Source organism: Aspergillus viridinutans, assembly GCF_018404265.1.
Source record: "Aspergillus viridinutans IFM 47045 DNA, scaffold_10, whole genome shotgun sequence".
NCBI lineage: Eukaryota > Fungi > Ascomycota > Eurotiomycetes > Eurotiales > Aspergillaceae > Aspergillus > Aspergillus viridinutans.
In genome coordinates this window covers 244,268-261,447 of record NW_025091226.1, presented here as the reverse complement: position 1 = coordinate 261,447, position 17,180 = coordinate 244,268, and positions in this window count along the sequence as shown.

Here is a 17,180-nt window from a genome sequence, read left to right as displayed (position 1 = left end):
ACCTTTTTAAGTAATTTAAAAAGTGAATATATAATTCTTATATATCCTTTAATAAATTATTAATAATAGTTAATAAGTCTAATAAATTATTAAACTTCTTTAACATTCCTTAGTTAAGGCTATTTAATAATTAATTTTACTTTATTAATTTCTATATAGATTCCTTCCATAGATATCTAATATCCTAAAAACTTGGTTCCCTGGATATAGAATTTATATTTTTTTAATTTTAGTTTAATATTTACTTTCTATAGCTCCTGTAATACTTTAGTAATATATTTAATATATTATTCTTCTTCCTCAGAGAAGATTAGGATGTTATCTAAGTAGACTATTATAAAGAGGTAGAGATATTTATATAATACCTCTTCTATAAATCTTTTAAAAGATACTAGTGTATTAGTCAGCCTAAATAGCATAACTAGATACTTAAAGTATCTAAATTTTATTCTAAATACTATCTTCCATTTATCACCCTCCATAATCTAAAGGTAATTATAAGTATTAGTAATATCTAACTTTATAAATTATTTTACTCCTTAAATTTAATCTTAGATTTTATAGATTAGTAGAAGTAGATAATAATCCTTAATTATAATTATATTTAATAGCCTATAGTTTATGCAAAGCTGTAGGCTTCTATCTTTCTTAGATGTAAAGAGTATACCATACCCTACTAGTAAGATTAATAATTATATCTTCCTAAGTTATAACTATTTATTAATATATTCCTTAAGCATCTGTAGCTCTTTTTCTAATATTTAGTATATTTTCTTATATACTAGTGATTTCCCTTCCTATAGTAGAATCTTATAATTATATTTTCTATATTCTAATAGGATATACTATTTTAGTTACTTAAATAAGTCCCTATAGCTATGATACTCCTAAGGTAATATCTCTAAGCCTAATTTAATCTTAGTTCCTGGATCCTATATCTAGGTTACAGCTAGGTCTGTGTAGGGTCTAGGTCTATAGTCCTAGGTTTATTCTAACCCTAAACTCATATCCTTAAGGATTTTATCCTATAATATTTCACTTATATTATCTAGTATTATAATATCTATATAGTTACTATCTTACTCTAGTGCCCATCCTAGTAGCTCTATTATTACTATTCTTTATAATAGCTTAATTACTACTAGCATTATTATTATATCTTAGCTAATTACTATATCTTTTAGTTCACCTCCTAACCACTTAGCACTATTATTAATTTCTTTTAACCTAATATACTATAAGGTCCCAGCCTTCCCTTTAGTCTAGTCCTATTATAAGTATTTATAGTTAAACTATAGACTCCCTATCTTTTAGTTAATTACTAGGTTATAATTCTTAAGCTATAGAATCCCTAATACTATATTATACTATCCTATTAGTACTATATTAAAGTTTAGTTATTTAAAATATCCTAATATAACTATAGGTATAGTCCCTAACTTAGTTATAATTAAGAGAGTTCCTAAATTCTCTCTATTTAGACCTATAATTAGTTTAGATACTACCTTTATAATTCCTAGAAGCCCTAGCTTTTTTATAAATCCTAGATTTATATAGTTCCCTATTACTCCTAAGTTAATTATTACTTAGGTTAATTAGCTTAGGATATAAGCTTAGAGCTTTAAGTATCTTTCTTATTATACTTTAGTTACTATAAGGTATAAATACTTAGTGTTCTATTAGGGTAGTTAGAGATTTCTTAATAGTATAAGAAAATATCCTCCTTCTAGCTTTCCCTAATAATATATTATATACTGGTCTTTAAAACATGTAGTCTAATATATTATATTATATTCCTAGTATCTTCTATATCCTCTATAAGAGTATTTAAGTCTCTAATAAGAATAACTAATATTTTCTTTTATAACTATTAGCACTGCTGACTAAAACTTTACTATATACTTATTATTATAGTAATCTGCATAGTTATTACTATAATAAGTAATCTATAGTACTTTATAATATCTTAGGTATCCTTAGAAATATTTATATAAATACTAGGTATAATTATATACCCTATAGAATAGTCCTAGTAGTCTTTTTTCTAATACCCTTCTAAGCTCATAAAAGTACTTATTTAGTTATTATTTATATTTATTATATCTTAGTAGATATTTAATATATCTGCTGGTATGTAGGTCCTATAACTTAGCTTAGGTCTAATATTCTAGGTTCTAATATATACATCCTCTTACTCCTTATTTAACTTTCTTAAGGATTTATATATTTAGTTAGTATACTTCTAGTTCTATTAACTATTCCCTATCTAGCTATTATAGCTATGCTATATAATAATCTACTTTATTATTATCTCTTAGGGAATTTTTCTAAGGTATCTTAGGAATCTTATAAGGCTGCTCCTTATTAGGATTAAGGCTTACCTACTAAGTTCTATACTCTTTATTAAGTAGATTAATAGATTAGTTAATTATAGTCTAATCTATTATAGGAAAGTCCACTTAATCTAGCTCTTTATAGTTAGTCTTTTCTTTATCAGTACTAATAACCTAATATCTCTTATTTTTAGTAAGTATTATCTATTTATAATTAAGTTCTTTAGATATAATATTTTCCTACTTAACAGAACTATACCTATTACTAATTAGTAAATCTTAATTAGTTACTATAAGGATACTAGGTTCTTTAGTAGGCTAATTACTTTTTATACTTCTATACTCTATAGAGTCTTCCTCTTAAAGCTCCTTCTTAATTTCATTATTATTAAGAGTTATATATTCCTTAAATAGTTTTCTTAGCTACTTATTACTCCTTTTCTTTAAAGTTATAGCACTAGTCATATCATAAGCTCCTCTTTTTATAGTATAAAATTCTGCTATTACCCTAAGCTATTTCTTATTTCTATACTACTAACCCTTCCTAGGTTCTTGCTTACAGTCTTTTAATATATATCCTAGTTTCCTATAATAGAAACATAACTTATTATGTTATTACTATTCTCTTTCCTCCTTAGAAAGTGCTAATTATATTATATCTAATTCTATTAATTATAGCCTATAAAGATCTGAATATCCTTAGTTCCTTAGCTAAGCTAGCCTCCTATTATTTAATTAATAGTTTATAGTATATCTATTACTAAAACTTCCCTAGTTTCATTCCTTCCTATATATAGTAAAGTTATAAAGTTTATTATTAATCTTAACTACTTAATTATTTTACTCAATATTTTTAGTTAATCTATCTAGATTAGTTTCTCCTAGATGTCTATCTTCAACCCTTCTTTAAAATATGCTATATATGCATCTATATCCTAGTCTAAATAAGCTATAATCTATTAAAACTTCAAGGCATAATCATTCACAGACCCTATCTATTTAAGTTACTATAATTATTATTCTATATTTTATTCTTTATTAATATTACTAAATATCCCTTTAAGTTACTTCTTAAATTCTTTATAACTAGTAAATATTATAATAGTCTCATCATCCTGCAAGTCTTTAGTGTGTATCTGGTAGTCTCTTATAAAGGGTTTAAACTAATTAAATACAGATCTAGTAAGATATATAGCTATAAATAAGACCTTATTAGATTTATTAATAAGTACCTTATGATTTATTTATATATATATATCTATCTGTATTAAGAATGCATATAGTTTAGATTATATCCTATTAAATAGTTCTAGAGGTTAGACCTTAATAGGTTTAACTATAAGTTAACCTTCTAATTATTAGATATACTCCTAGAGCTATTCTACCATTCCTATTAGACTCTTAACTATAGTCTAAGATTATATAGGCATCTACTATAGTATCACCCTTCTAATATTTAAGCTAGTAGGGGTTAATGTATTTCCTACTATAATATTTAATATTAAGAGTTAATTAAACTTCCTAAAGTAATTTATACTATATAGTATTTAATTTATTACACCCTAGGATCTATCTCTGCTATTCTCTGCTAGTTAACTACTTTAGGAATAAGATAATATAGTCCCTAGACTATATCTAATACTTACCTAAGGCCTACCACCCTAGTAGCCTAATAATATAATGATATAATGACCCCTAAAGGTTAAGGATAATCTAAAGGTAATATAAGAATAATAATAGTAGAGATAGAAGTAAGGCCTATTAAGTATATATACTTAATAGTAAGAGAGTAATTAATAAATTAGACTAGTAAACTTATACTTAAGTAAGTTATTAATATTAAATATAAAGAACTAAACTAAGAGTACTAGATATAATAATAATAAGTATTCTTATATAGTTTCTCTATTAGTAACTTTATTTATAACTCCTATTACTACCTCTATAGTTACTATAGAGTAGATTATAGAGTAGCTTACTACTCCTTATCTTAGTATAATTCCTTCTCTGGGGTAGTCATCACATGTTAGTATAGGCTRAAATAGGCATCTCTAGCATAATTATGAATTATTCTGCCCAATAATTCTAGTACCTAGAATTAGTTAGCTATGGTTCCCTCTTCTGATTCTGCCCATCATATCTGCTTTGCGCTAATGCGGCTGTGTCGTAACACTTAGTAGGTTAAATAGTTACTTCTCTATAGAGGATAGGCAGTTAATTATAGCCCTTATAGTTATCTAGTTCCTATATATTAGTAGGCCCTACTAACAGTGGTAGGTTTAGCTCCAGTTCCTTTAGATTAGTGAAGTAAATTAGTTTAAACTTATTAGAGGTAAATTTAGTAGTATATTATCTAGCCTAGCAGCCTGCTTTCTCTAGGTATTTATCTAGTAGTATGATATTCTCTATATATATATTACCTATTACTAGCACGCAGGAATTATTAATCTAGCTAAAGGAAGCTATCCCAGCACTACTAAGTATATAGTGAGATATTCGTCATCGTTAAGGACGTGGAGTCTTTGAAGAGTGTAAGGGTAGGGGGTAGGCCAGCAGCTGCCCCATACATCCTCCTTTACTTTGAGGGATTCCAGCCATCTTTTATATTTCAACCTGAGCTAAGAATAAATGTAAAGTCTAACTAGCTATATAAATAGTAATATTAGTTACTAGATATCATTACACACCTAATATAGCTTCTCTGAAGCTATATACCTACAGTTAATATTACATCCTCCCCTACTTGAATTAAACTTTATCCGCGGAGTTCTTAGTTAGCTAATATTATAGGAAATTTATTAGCACCTAGTAAATCATCTATATAGATATAACTATTACTAAGATATATTGATTTCCAGATCCAGCATTAGATATTATCATTTCTTTATTAATAATCTACAGAATCAACCTAATTATTCTTTATATTATTATTTTAAAATCACTGTGGTAGTGGCTGAGCGCATTCTTTATTTATAATATAAGAGATATAATTAGATTATTTTACTTAGTAATATTAATAAGTAAGTTACCTGAGCAATTAGTAATCTTTAAGTAGTATATAAAGAATTATAGTAAATATTACTATTTATATATACATATAAATAATTAAATTAATAAAGGTAGAATTAACTAATAAGTATAAATAAATAAGTAAGTATTTACTACTAGCATATATAGCCTAGGTATAAATACCCTTAACTTTTTATACTTATTATATATAATATTTTATAGAGTAAGCCTTAATATATTATCCCTTAGCCCTATTACTCTTTATATAGATAAAAGAACTTTTATAATCTCTTTTATTTCTCTATTATATTTATCTCCTCTAGTTATTAGGAAGTGACCCTAATCCTATTAATTTTACTATAGTTAATATTATAGATAGAGTAGGTATAGTTTACATAGCTAAAGCTAAGATTAGTCAGTCCTTAACTAGTATATAGTAATTATATATAATCCTTTTAGATCCTGTTCATCCCCTTAACTAGTTAACTCAAAACAGCAAGGAAATATAGAAACTAATTAAGTTATATAGTAATTAGGATGCTATGATCCTCTAAGTTTATAGTAAAGAGTATTTATCTTATAGTTAATATAAGAATAGTTAAGGTACCTTCTAGACCTGTATTTTATCTCTAGAATTTACTAATAAAAATAATAAATTATAAGTACTATACACTAGTATATATAGGAATTATATATAGTATAGTAAAGAATTATAATACACTTTCTACCTAGGTAAAGCATCTCTCTAAGATACTAAACTAGATATATATCTCTCCTTCTTCTAATTAATATTAGCATAGCTAATATATATAGTCCTATTTTATAATAAGATGGTCTTAGAGTAATTAATAGTAGAGAACTAGTTTAGGATTAGCTAATTTCCTTAAGTTAGAAATCCTTTAGAAAGTCTATAGCTCCTTTAACTACCTCTCCTAAGGGATTAGAGCCTATAATTATAGTATTCTCTTCTACTATAAATAAAGAAGCTCCTAAGAAGCCTACTCTCTATTAGTCTAGTTATTATATAGCACCTACTTTAACCCCTTTATCTAGTACTAAATCCTACTAAACTAATATTAAGAAGGCTTAGATGCAGGAGAATCTTATATTCTTTATAGAATATAGTCCTTAGTCTACTTCTTCTAATAATTCTTTTATTTCTAATAAGGAAGTAGAGTAAGGTTCTTCTACTACTAAGCTTACTCTAGAAATAGTTTATACTCTCTCTATTACTTTAATTTTAAGTATAGTAAAGGATAATCACCCTTCTACTTTAAGTATTATATCTCTAACTCCTTTAATAAATAAGGAAAAGTATTACCTTTTATCTATAGATTCTTTATCTACTCTAATTAAATATTAGAAGAATAATCCTCTTAATAGTGATATCCTGCCCTGGCTAATTACTAGGGATATTTAGAATAATTTATATAAGCTTTAGGCAGCACACTATAATCTAATTTATTTTAAAAAGATATTTAAAAAGTAGATTAGGGTCCTTATTAAGGTAGAGGCTTTAAAGTAAGCTACTCTTAATAAGAATAAAGAGGAATTAGATAATCCTAATATAGCTCTTTAGAGTAAGATTACTTCTACTATTAAGAAGGATATTAAAGATAATCTTAATAATCTTTAGGCTAAGATAGAGACTAAGATAGTTAAGCATAGCTTCTATTAATAAAGTTAATAAAGTTAAAGAAGCTAGATTATTTTACTAGTATCTTTTTAGAATTAGTTTCTTTTATACTTAGCTATTTTAAGTAGTTTTAACTTAATTTAAATAGGTCTTCTTTCTCCTATCTTAATATTCTTATAATACTAGATAACTTATCCTTCTCTAATTACTCCTAATAAGTTAAAATTACTACTATAAATAGTCTCTTAAAGTCTATATCTCTTCTATTAGTATCCTATTAGGTTTAATTATTCTTTAATAAATTATATAGTGTTCCCCTATTTAACTTATTATCTAAAGAAGTTAAGTTAATTTTACTCTAGTTACTTCCTAGAGTTAACTCCTTTAGATAGTATACAGAATAGCTAGTTCCTATTAGTATATTATTAATATATTCTTAAACCTTTATTTATTAAGTATATTATTTTATTAAAATACCCTCCCTTACCTACTTTAAATATACTCCTAAATATTTAGTGGATTCCTAATTCTTTTAAGTTATTTTTAAAAGTTTATTATATAAGAATAAGGGTTCTTTAACCTCTTCAAGCACCTTGTATACTTTAATTAGTATATAAAGTAATAATCCTACCTTCTATAGTTATTATATTAGTATAGCTAATATCTATAATTTCTCTAGCTTACTATTAAAATTAGCTTTTACTAATTATTAGCTATTAATTAAGTTCTCTACTATATATCTATTAGGTTCTGAAATAGTATATGTACTAAGCAGATGTAATTATTTAATCTTATATAGGCTAAACTATTTATATTAGAACTTCTAAGGGGATTCATTCTAAATAAGGACCTATTAATCTTTTATAAGATAAGATTCCTTTATATTACTATCTTAAATCAAGTTCTAGTTAATTACATGTGCTAACAGCTTCTTATTAGCCAGGGATTATACATAGTTGATATATTATAATTAAGTTTTAATATCTTAGGCAGTTAGTTAATTAGTTTATAGATGACTAGGTAGTAATAGATATATACTATAAAGAAGGTAGAATAATAATAACTTTATCTAGGTATAGATATATACTTAAGTAGTAAAGATAGCTAGAGGTAGGTATTCATCCTATAGATATATTAGTTTACCTATAAGATATTTTATTAATATCTTTTCTAGTAAGCTATTTATATTTTTATTCTTACTATTTATTCTAGGATAGTTTAGAGTTATTATATAATATTTCACCTTAAGAATCTTAAGGTATGCTGCTATAACTTAAGATAGTAGGTTAGAACTATTATCTAAGAGCAGTTCCTTAAATACTCTATAATTAATAAAGATATCTTTATAGAGAAAATAGGCTAATATATCCTCTTTTATATTAGGTATAGCTTTTGCTACAACCTAACTAGTTATATAATTAATAGCTATAATAATCTATTAATTACTATTTAGTATTATAGGTAGATATCTAATAAGATTAATTCCCTAATATTTAAATAGATAAATACCCTTCTTCACTAAGTGCTATGCAGCTTTATATTTAAGATTTAGTCTTAAAGGTTTTACTATTTAATAATTTAGATAGCTCTTAGTAATATCTTAGATATCTTTTTATATCATGGGCTACTAGGCACGGGTATAAATTACTCTAAGTAAGGCTAGATAAGTAAGATACCTAAACTAGTTATAAAGCTATAATATAAAGTCCTTTTAAAAGAGAATTTTAAGATACAGTATTTTAATACCTTTATTAATATAATATAGTTAATTAGTAGATTATTAGTTAATAAATTCCACTTTAAGTTAAAAGTTTAGTGCTAATATCTTAATCTTTATTTTTATATTATTAGATATATTTAGATCCTTACCCTTCAGGAATAAGATTATTAATAGATGCTATTCTAATTTATAGAGGTATAATAGTATATAAAGGCATTCTTCACTAGTTATCTACTATAACTATATTATAGATAGACTAAAAGTAGGTATTTATACTTAATTCACTAGACCTTCTTTAATAAAGTCTAGTTAATAACTTATTATATTAGGGATAACCACCTTAGTTCCCTTATAATATTTAATAACTAGATTATATATTTAAAACTCTTTAATCTAATATATAAGATGTTTTAAATATATCTTTATATAGGTAAGGTATTAAAGGCTTTTATAATCTATTATAATTATAATAGGCTAACTATTATTAATATAGTAGTCCTATTATTAGAGTGCTTCCTTAATTATAAGAAGTTCCTTCTTATATATAGGATAGTTCTTCTTAGCATTATTAAGCTTTCACCTATTAAATACTATAGGATGCTACTATCCCTTTTTATCTTATTATAATAGTACTATATCAAGAGCCTATTCAGATGTATTAGTCTTAATTTAATATAGTAGGGAGGGATTAGCAATCTTAAAAATAGGTATATAAACTATTATATTCTTTAGTATTATAAATACTTACTAATATTAAGCATTCTAGACTATAGGTTAAAACTTCTTTTTATAAAGTAAAGTATCTAATTTCTTTAGGAGTTTATAAAGAGGAGCTATAATTCTTATAAACTTATATATAAATTAGTAATAGTATATAGCTAGTCCTAAGAATTATTAAACTTTATAAATATTTATTAGTTTTAGCTATATCTTTATAACCTTAATCTTTACAGGCATTAGTTAAACCAGTCTATTACTAATAATATAACTATAAAATTATATTTCTCTCTTAGTAAATACATACTTAGAGAGTTTCATATATAACTAATGTTCTTAGAGTTAATTAAGTACTTATTAAATATACTTCTAATATTCCTCTTCTAAGTCTAAGAAGATTAAGATATTATTAAGATATACTACTATAAAGTTAAGGTCCTGCATAATACTATTTATTATTATCTAGAATATTATAGGAGTATTATAAAGTCTAAATAGTATTACTAACTACTTAAACTTACTAAATAATATATTAAAAGCTATCTTTAGAATTAATAATTCACCTATTTATAACTACTAATAACTAGAGAGGAGATTAAGCTTTAAAAGATACTTAGCTTAACCTACTTAATCTAGGAGCTCTTAAATTCTTAGTAGTAAATAGGTATTCTTTATAGTCACCTTATTAAGTAAGTAGTAGTTAATACAAAATTATTACTTTCTATCTAGCTTTAGGATAATTATAATAGGAAAGCCCTAGGCACTAGCTAATAGATAAATAACTACTTTCTTTAAAAGCTCTTTAACTTACCTCTTTATCTTACTAAATTTCTCTAGTAATTATAGGTAAGAGTTAATATTAATTAGTGGTAAATCTCCTATATTAATATAATATTCTAATAATTAAACTAGAGGTATTCCTATAACTAACTCTTCTCTAAATATATCTTTATACTAGGCCAGAAGGGGACTTAACTATTATAGATTAGTTAATACTTCTTTACTTTCTTTCTATTCTTAAATAATATATAACTAAGCTTTCTATTAACCCTTCTAAAGAGTATATTAAAGCTATTTTATAGAGATAAAATTAAGAGATATTTCCTTATTAATCTTAATTTAAGTTCTTAGGTTAGTAGGGTAGATAGTTATATATTTTATTTTATATCCTTTAATAACCATCCATCCCATAACCTAATTAATGTTAGGATTGAAGTATTTTAGCTAGTCTTAACCTAAGATAATATTATACTCTATTATTTCAAGGACCTAGGGAGTGATAATATAGTACTAATTACCTAACTTAAGTAGAATTTAAACTTAATATAATATATATATAAATCTACCATTTAGTAGATGAATCTGCAGTTAGTTAGTCATTTATTAGAACTAAAACTATAAAGGGGGTAATAAATCAGCTAGATATTTTAATATAAATATATAGCTAGAATCATAGTCTAATAATATTTAGAGATAGACCACTATCTAAGAAGCTTTAAGCATAGCAGAGAAATAGAGAATATTAGATCTAAGGGTATTTAAATAAGCCTTAATACTATTATAATCTTCTTATTCTGAATCTACCTCTATTATATTAAATAGTCCTTCTTATAGTAGCTAATTTTCCTTATTATAGTCCTTATCAGAATCATCATAGTCCTTTAGTAGTTTAAGATTATTAAATACTTTATATTCCTTAACTTTAGAAGCCTATAATAGTTAACTAACTAGTACTTCTATATCTAGTAGTTTATTGCTTTTCCTAACTACTTTTTATAATTTAATTATAGCTAGTTCAGTATAGTATAAGCTTAAATATTATAGCCTTTCTATCTATAATTAAAGCAAGCTTAATTAGTTTAATATTATATCTTTTATTTATATATTCCTTTCTTTAGTTAGTTAGGAGATGCAGCAATGGCATTTAAATTAATATCTATTAGATCTATTTAATAATTATTAATTTCTCTAAAGGATTAAAGCTAGACCTAAATATATAGGGCTACTCCCTACTTATACTTAGTAAAATAATAAACTATATTATTAAAAGTAGTTAGTTTATTATAATCTTTAGTCTAGTAAGCATATAAAACTGGCTTTAAATTAGTAATAAACTTCTAGATTAATATATTATTAGAAATTCTAGATTTAATATATTCTATAGCTTTAATTAGGGAAGTAGTATAAGATTATATAGTTTAATTTCCTTAGATATATCTCTTATACTCTTCCTACCTTTTATTCTCTCCTCTAATTTCCCTAAAGTTATCTCAGATCTACTATTTAAAAGTATTAAGGGTGATTATAGTAGCTATTAAGTTATATTTAGCCTTCTACTTATAAGTATCTCACTACTCTTTAGCCTAGCCTATAAGATAATACTTAACTACTATAACCTTTTTAAGTTTAGTAGCTTCTTTCTAAGCAAGAGTTTACTTATTATAAAAGTATTTATTAACTTACTAGAGCTACTTTACTATAGCATCCTTACTATACTTACTATTATATAGAGGGATTAGTTTAAGGTCAGAAACCTTTTAATATAGTTTAAGTATTTCAGAGGTAATAGTAGGGAGAGGGTTAGGGTTAGGAGTAGTAATTATAGCTTTTATAGCCCTATCTAGATAGGTATAACCTAGATAGTTATACTAATCTTAGAGAAGTTTAACTAACTACTTATATAACTAGATTAGTTCAGCCTAGGTATCTTTATTTATACCCTAGGCAGTGAGAGTAAACTACTATTAGAGTTAAAGATATTCTACCTTAAAGCTATTACTATAATTAATAGCCTAGGTTTAAGGGGTCTCCACACTAGAAGATATAGATTTAATATTATCTATTTTATTAAGTAAAGAATAATATCTAATTAAGAGTAGAAGTTAGATTTAATTATTATTAATATTAGTTTAAACTTATTAAAATAACTTTAATAACTCCTAATTTATCTTTCTTTAAGGTTAAATTATTAATCCTATATCTATCACTATTTTAAAAGACTCTAATAGCCTATAACATCCATAACTTATGATATTACTATAGGGAAGAGTTAATAAGGATATCCCTATAGTAAATTATCACTATTACAGGTATCTAGATTAGTCTGAGGAGGTCAAAAACTTATTAATCTAAGGTATTTTCTATTAAGTTAGGGATAATTAATATAAGGGATTTTATTAAAGTTAAATTATTAATAGTTTTCCTAAGGGTTAGTAGATTAAAGCTACTATAGTTTAGATTAATCCTTTATAAGGGGTTTTAAACCTTCCTAGGAATTAAGTATTATATATTTATTTAATCTAGATATACTACCAGATGAGATATTCATCATTATTAAGGATATGGAGTCTTTAAAGAGTATAAGGGTAGGGGGTAGGCTAGCAGCTGCCCTATACATCCTCCTTTACTTTAAGGGATTCTAGCTGTCTTTTATATTTTAACCTGAGCTAAGAATGAATGTAAGGTCTAACTAGCTATATAAATAGTAATATTAGTTACTAGATATCATTGCACACCTGATATGGCTTCTCTGAAGCTATATGCCCGCAGTTGATATCACAATAGATAAGTATCTTTATTAATAGGGTATTAAAGATAAGGAATAGAATTAGTAAGAGAGGGCTGCCTTATAGAATTCTAGTTAAGATAGTAAATATCTTACTAAGAAACCCTGGCAGTTATAGTTAAGTATATTAATTTAATAGAAATAACTATAGCTAGTTAGCTAGCCAGCCTAGCTATATTATTCAGAGGTTATGAAGGAGATATTTATAGGAGATATTATTAAATATACCTAAGATATCTAGGAGAAGTATACTAATCTTCTTCCCTAGCCCCTAGGCACAGAGGACCTCATCTATAATTAGCTAAATAGTATAATTAATAGAGATACCTTTTTAACTACCTAGGTGGCCCTTTAGGAGTAGGCTATACTCTTTAAGCACCTAGCTAATATAGAGTATAATAATTAACTCTAGAATCTTGCCCAGAGTATTAAGCAGGGTAATTAGGTAGTAAGACTTTAGGAGGTAGAAGTCTCAGAGTACTACTTTATATAAGATAACTATAGTTAATATCTAGAAATAGTAGGGGTTGTGGCTAATATAAATATAGGTATTAAAGAGAGTTTTTAATACTTAGATAAAGACTAGGACTATGGTTAGGGCATACTAGATCTTATTAGGGATTATATCAGGCCTAGGTACTTTATTAGGAGGCACCTATCTAATAGCTTTAGTAATTTTATACTTATTAATATCTAGGAAGGAAATATCTTATGCTGGGTTATATATATAGTTCTCTATATTAGAGAGATTAGTAGCTAGGGGTAATAGGAAGAAGGCCTTATAAAGTAAGTTAGCCTTCTACTCTACTATCTCTACTATTTAGTTTCCTAGGCAGAGTATAGGGATAATTCCTATCTAGCCACCTCCCTAGTAGTTCTAGGCCTACTTAGCAATACACCACATGCCTTAGGGGCCTTAATCTACTATCTACTAGATATATCTATAGTATCCCTACCACAGGGATTAGGAGATGACCTTCCCCTTATAGTTATAGACCTTTATATAGGCCTCCTAGTCATTATTAGTGTGGGTTTCAGTATAGGTCTATTAATAGAGGTATATTAGTTTAACTATTTCAGTATATTTAGGCATCTAATCAGGATTAGCCTATTCAGAGAAGGGGCAGGCCTATAGTATAGAGTAGGTAATAGCTTATTAGGTAATCTTACTAAGGAAGTTAGTGGTATCTTTAATCTAGTAAGGTATTTTAAGGTTCTTAGACTATTAGTGTAGGTTAATATTTATAGTTATAAATTTATAGAGTTTCTATATATCTATAGCCTTCTAATTACATCATTTCAGGGTCTGCGGTGGTAGTGTATTAATATTAAGTAGTAGGTAAATTAGTAGGTAGTTAGAATTAGTATAGATATTAGGGACTACCTTACAGGCTATAAGATGGGCTGTTAGGTCTATAGATCTAAATATTAGGTTAATAGTTAATTAGTAGCCTTATTCATCCCTAGTAATAGCTCCTAGCTCTATCTAAAGGTCTAGAAGCCAGGCATTAGTTAGCTTAAGTAGCCTATTAGACCTAGGGTTAGTATAGTGGATATGATTACCATCCTAGGCTAGATAGTAAAGGTTAAAATCTCCTAGGAGCAGGTAGCTACTATCCTGTCAATCTAGGACCTACTCTAGGAGGTTAAGGGTGTTAGTTTAGATGCTAGTTTAGGTGCTAACTTAGATACTAGTATCTAGGCATAGGTTATATATATTATATAGGTAGAGTATCCTAGTATTATAGTATAATTTAAGCTCCTGGTAGTCCTATAAGTAGGCTATATATTTCTATCTAGTAAGATCTATCTTATAGGAGATATAGAGGTAGACATAGGTATAGCCTCCTATCTCTATTACTTTAGGGTAAAGTAACTAGTGAGTTACCTTAGTAGGGTAGTAGGTGGTATCTTAGAATAGGTTATCCTAGGATTCTTAGATAGTGATAATATTAGCCTTTAGGACCTCTAGGTCATGCAGAAACTAAGCTATTACTATATCTTTAGAGTAGTGCACATTATATTAAAGAATTTAGAATATTCTATTTATAAGAGGTATGGTATAAAGCATTCTATATACTCTTTTAATAGCTACTAGTAAACTAGAGTATTCCTATAGAGAAGTTAACTTAGGGGTCCTTCTCTAGTTATATAGTAGTATCTATACCCTACTTCTACTTTCTCTTTTCAGCCTAGGTGCTTAAATTAGTATTAATATTCTTATCTTATAGGATTAAGCTAGGCTGCTAGTCACTCTTAGGGGCTTTAGGGAGCTTAGTATAGCTGTTCTTATTATTAGTAGTAGTAGTGTTATCTTAGTATATACTAAGGTAGGTCCTATATATGGTAGCTATCTATTAGTTTTATAGTTACTTAGGGGGGTAATTATTATCTTTATTAGTTAGGTCTAGTAGGTTAATATTACTTAGGTAGTCCATAATTTAAGTAGAGTAGTGGGAGGTAGTAGGGCTAGTTTAATTAGTAGATCTAGTTTAACTAGTAGAGCTAGTTTAGTTAGTTAAGGCCTTCTTCTTTATAGATGTGGAAGAGGCCTTAGGGTATAATACTAGGGGGGTGAATAAAATATTATTAATATTCTAGTCTAATAGGGATATTAGAGAGGATATTAAGATAGGTACCTAGCTATAGGGTAGCTACTTATAAGATAGCTCTAATCTTATCTTCTTAGACCTCTTAGATAATCTAGTAGCCTTTTTTACTATAGTAGCACCCTTAATACCCTTAGATTCCTCTATTTACATAGGGGAGCCCTTTACTAAGGTGTCTAGGGTGGATACTAGGGGGGAGGTACTTAGTATAGTAGTAGAATCTAAGCTACTACTCTTAGGATCCCTTTAGAAGTCTTATAAGTAGGGTAGAATATAATAATATTACTAGTAATAGTAGGAAGCTACCTATATCTTATCCACCTTCTCTATATACTTCTTATATTCTTTAGACTAGGTAGTATATATGCCCTTATAGTTAGTATACTTTCTTAACTCTTAGCTAGTGGCCTGCCAGAGCAGGCAGTTATAGATCTTATAACTATCTATATAGAGGCTATAGATAGTTTTATTAGAATAGATGCTTTCTATATAGCTATATTACTAATAATTAAAGCACTAGCAGATGTGAGTAGACTAGTTATATAAGACTATAGTTAGGATAGTAGAATCCTAGATAGTTCCCTTATTAATAGCTTTATTAGTAGCCTAGGGGGTAGAAAACTTAATTACTAAGGTAGAAGACTTCTTATTAGTAGGCTAGTTTATAAGCTAGGTAATATAGATAATCTTTATTAAATTACCCTATATAAAATAATTTATAGCTAGTAACTAGTTAGCAACTTACTTAGCCTTCTAAGAGTCTACTAGGTTACTAATTAATTTAACCTAGATATTATAAACTACTATACCCTAAGTTAGCAGGTGGATAACAGCCTCCTAGTAGAATAATTTAGCCTAGCTAGGGTAGTAGTATATAATCTCTACTTACTAAGTAGTCTATAGGCTAAGGCTTAAGTTATCTAACTTAAGCTAGTAGGTAGCTATAAATTTAATAGATATAAGGATAGCTACTATAGTCTTTTTTAAGGCCTTTATATAGGTCTTTTTAGCTCTATTCTTTATCTCTACTATCTTTAGACACTAGAATATACTTACTATACTAGTATCTAGTAGTTTAATAATAACCTTATAGTCCTTACTTAATTCTAAGGGGGTAGCCCTAGGGCTACTTAAGAAGCTATAGAAGGAGATTATATAGCCTAGGGGGGGTGCCCTTATAGTAGTAGCTATATATAATTAAATCTTAGCAGATATAGGAATAGATTAAGTAGTTAGAATATGCTAGGTAGAGGTAGTGTTCTTCTTAATATTAAGAGTAATCTTATAGAGGTTAGTAACTACCTTCCTCTAGTTATTACCTAGGGGGTTTTTAAGGACCTTCTTAATAATAGTATGCATGTTAGTAATTAGCTTAATAAGAGGCTTTAGGATTCCTTAATTATAAACCTTTAGATAATTTAAATAGATGCTTATATTATGGTAAAGGTCTAGGATATAATTATACAGAGTTTTCTATAGCCCCTTTTTACTACTATAGGAGGCTGTCAGGGGCAGCCACCCTGGCTTTAATAATAATATAGTAATTAAGACCCTATAAAATTAGGATTAATTAAAGGTGGTCGTCGTCATA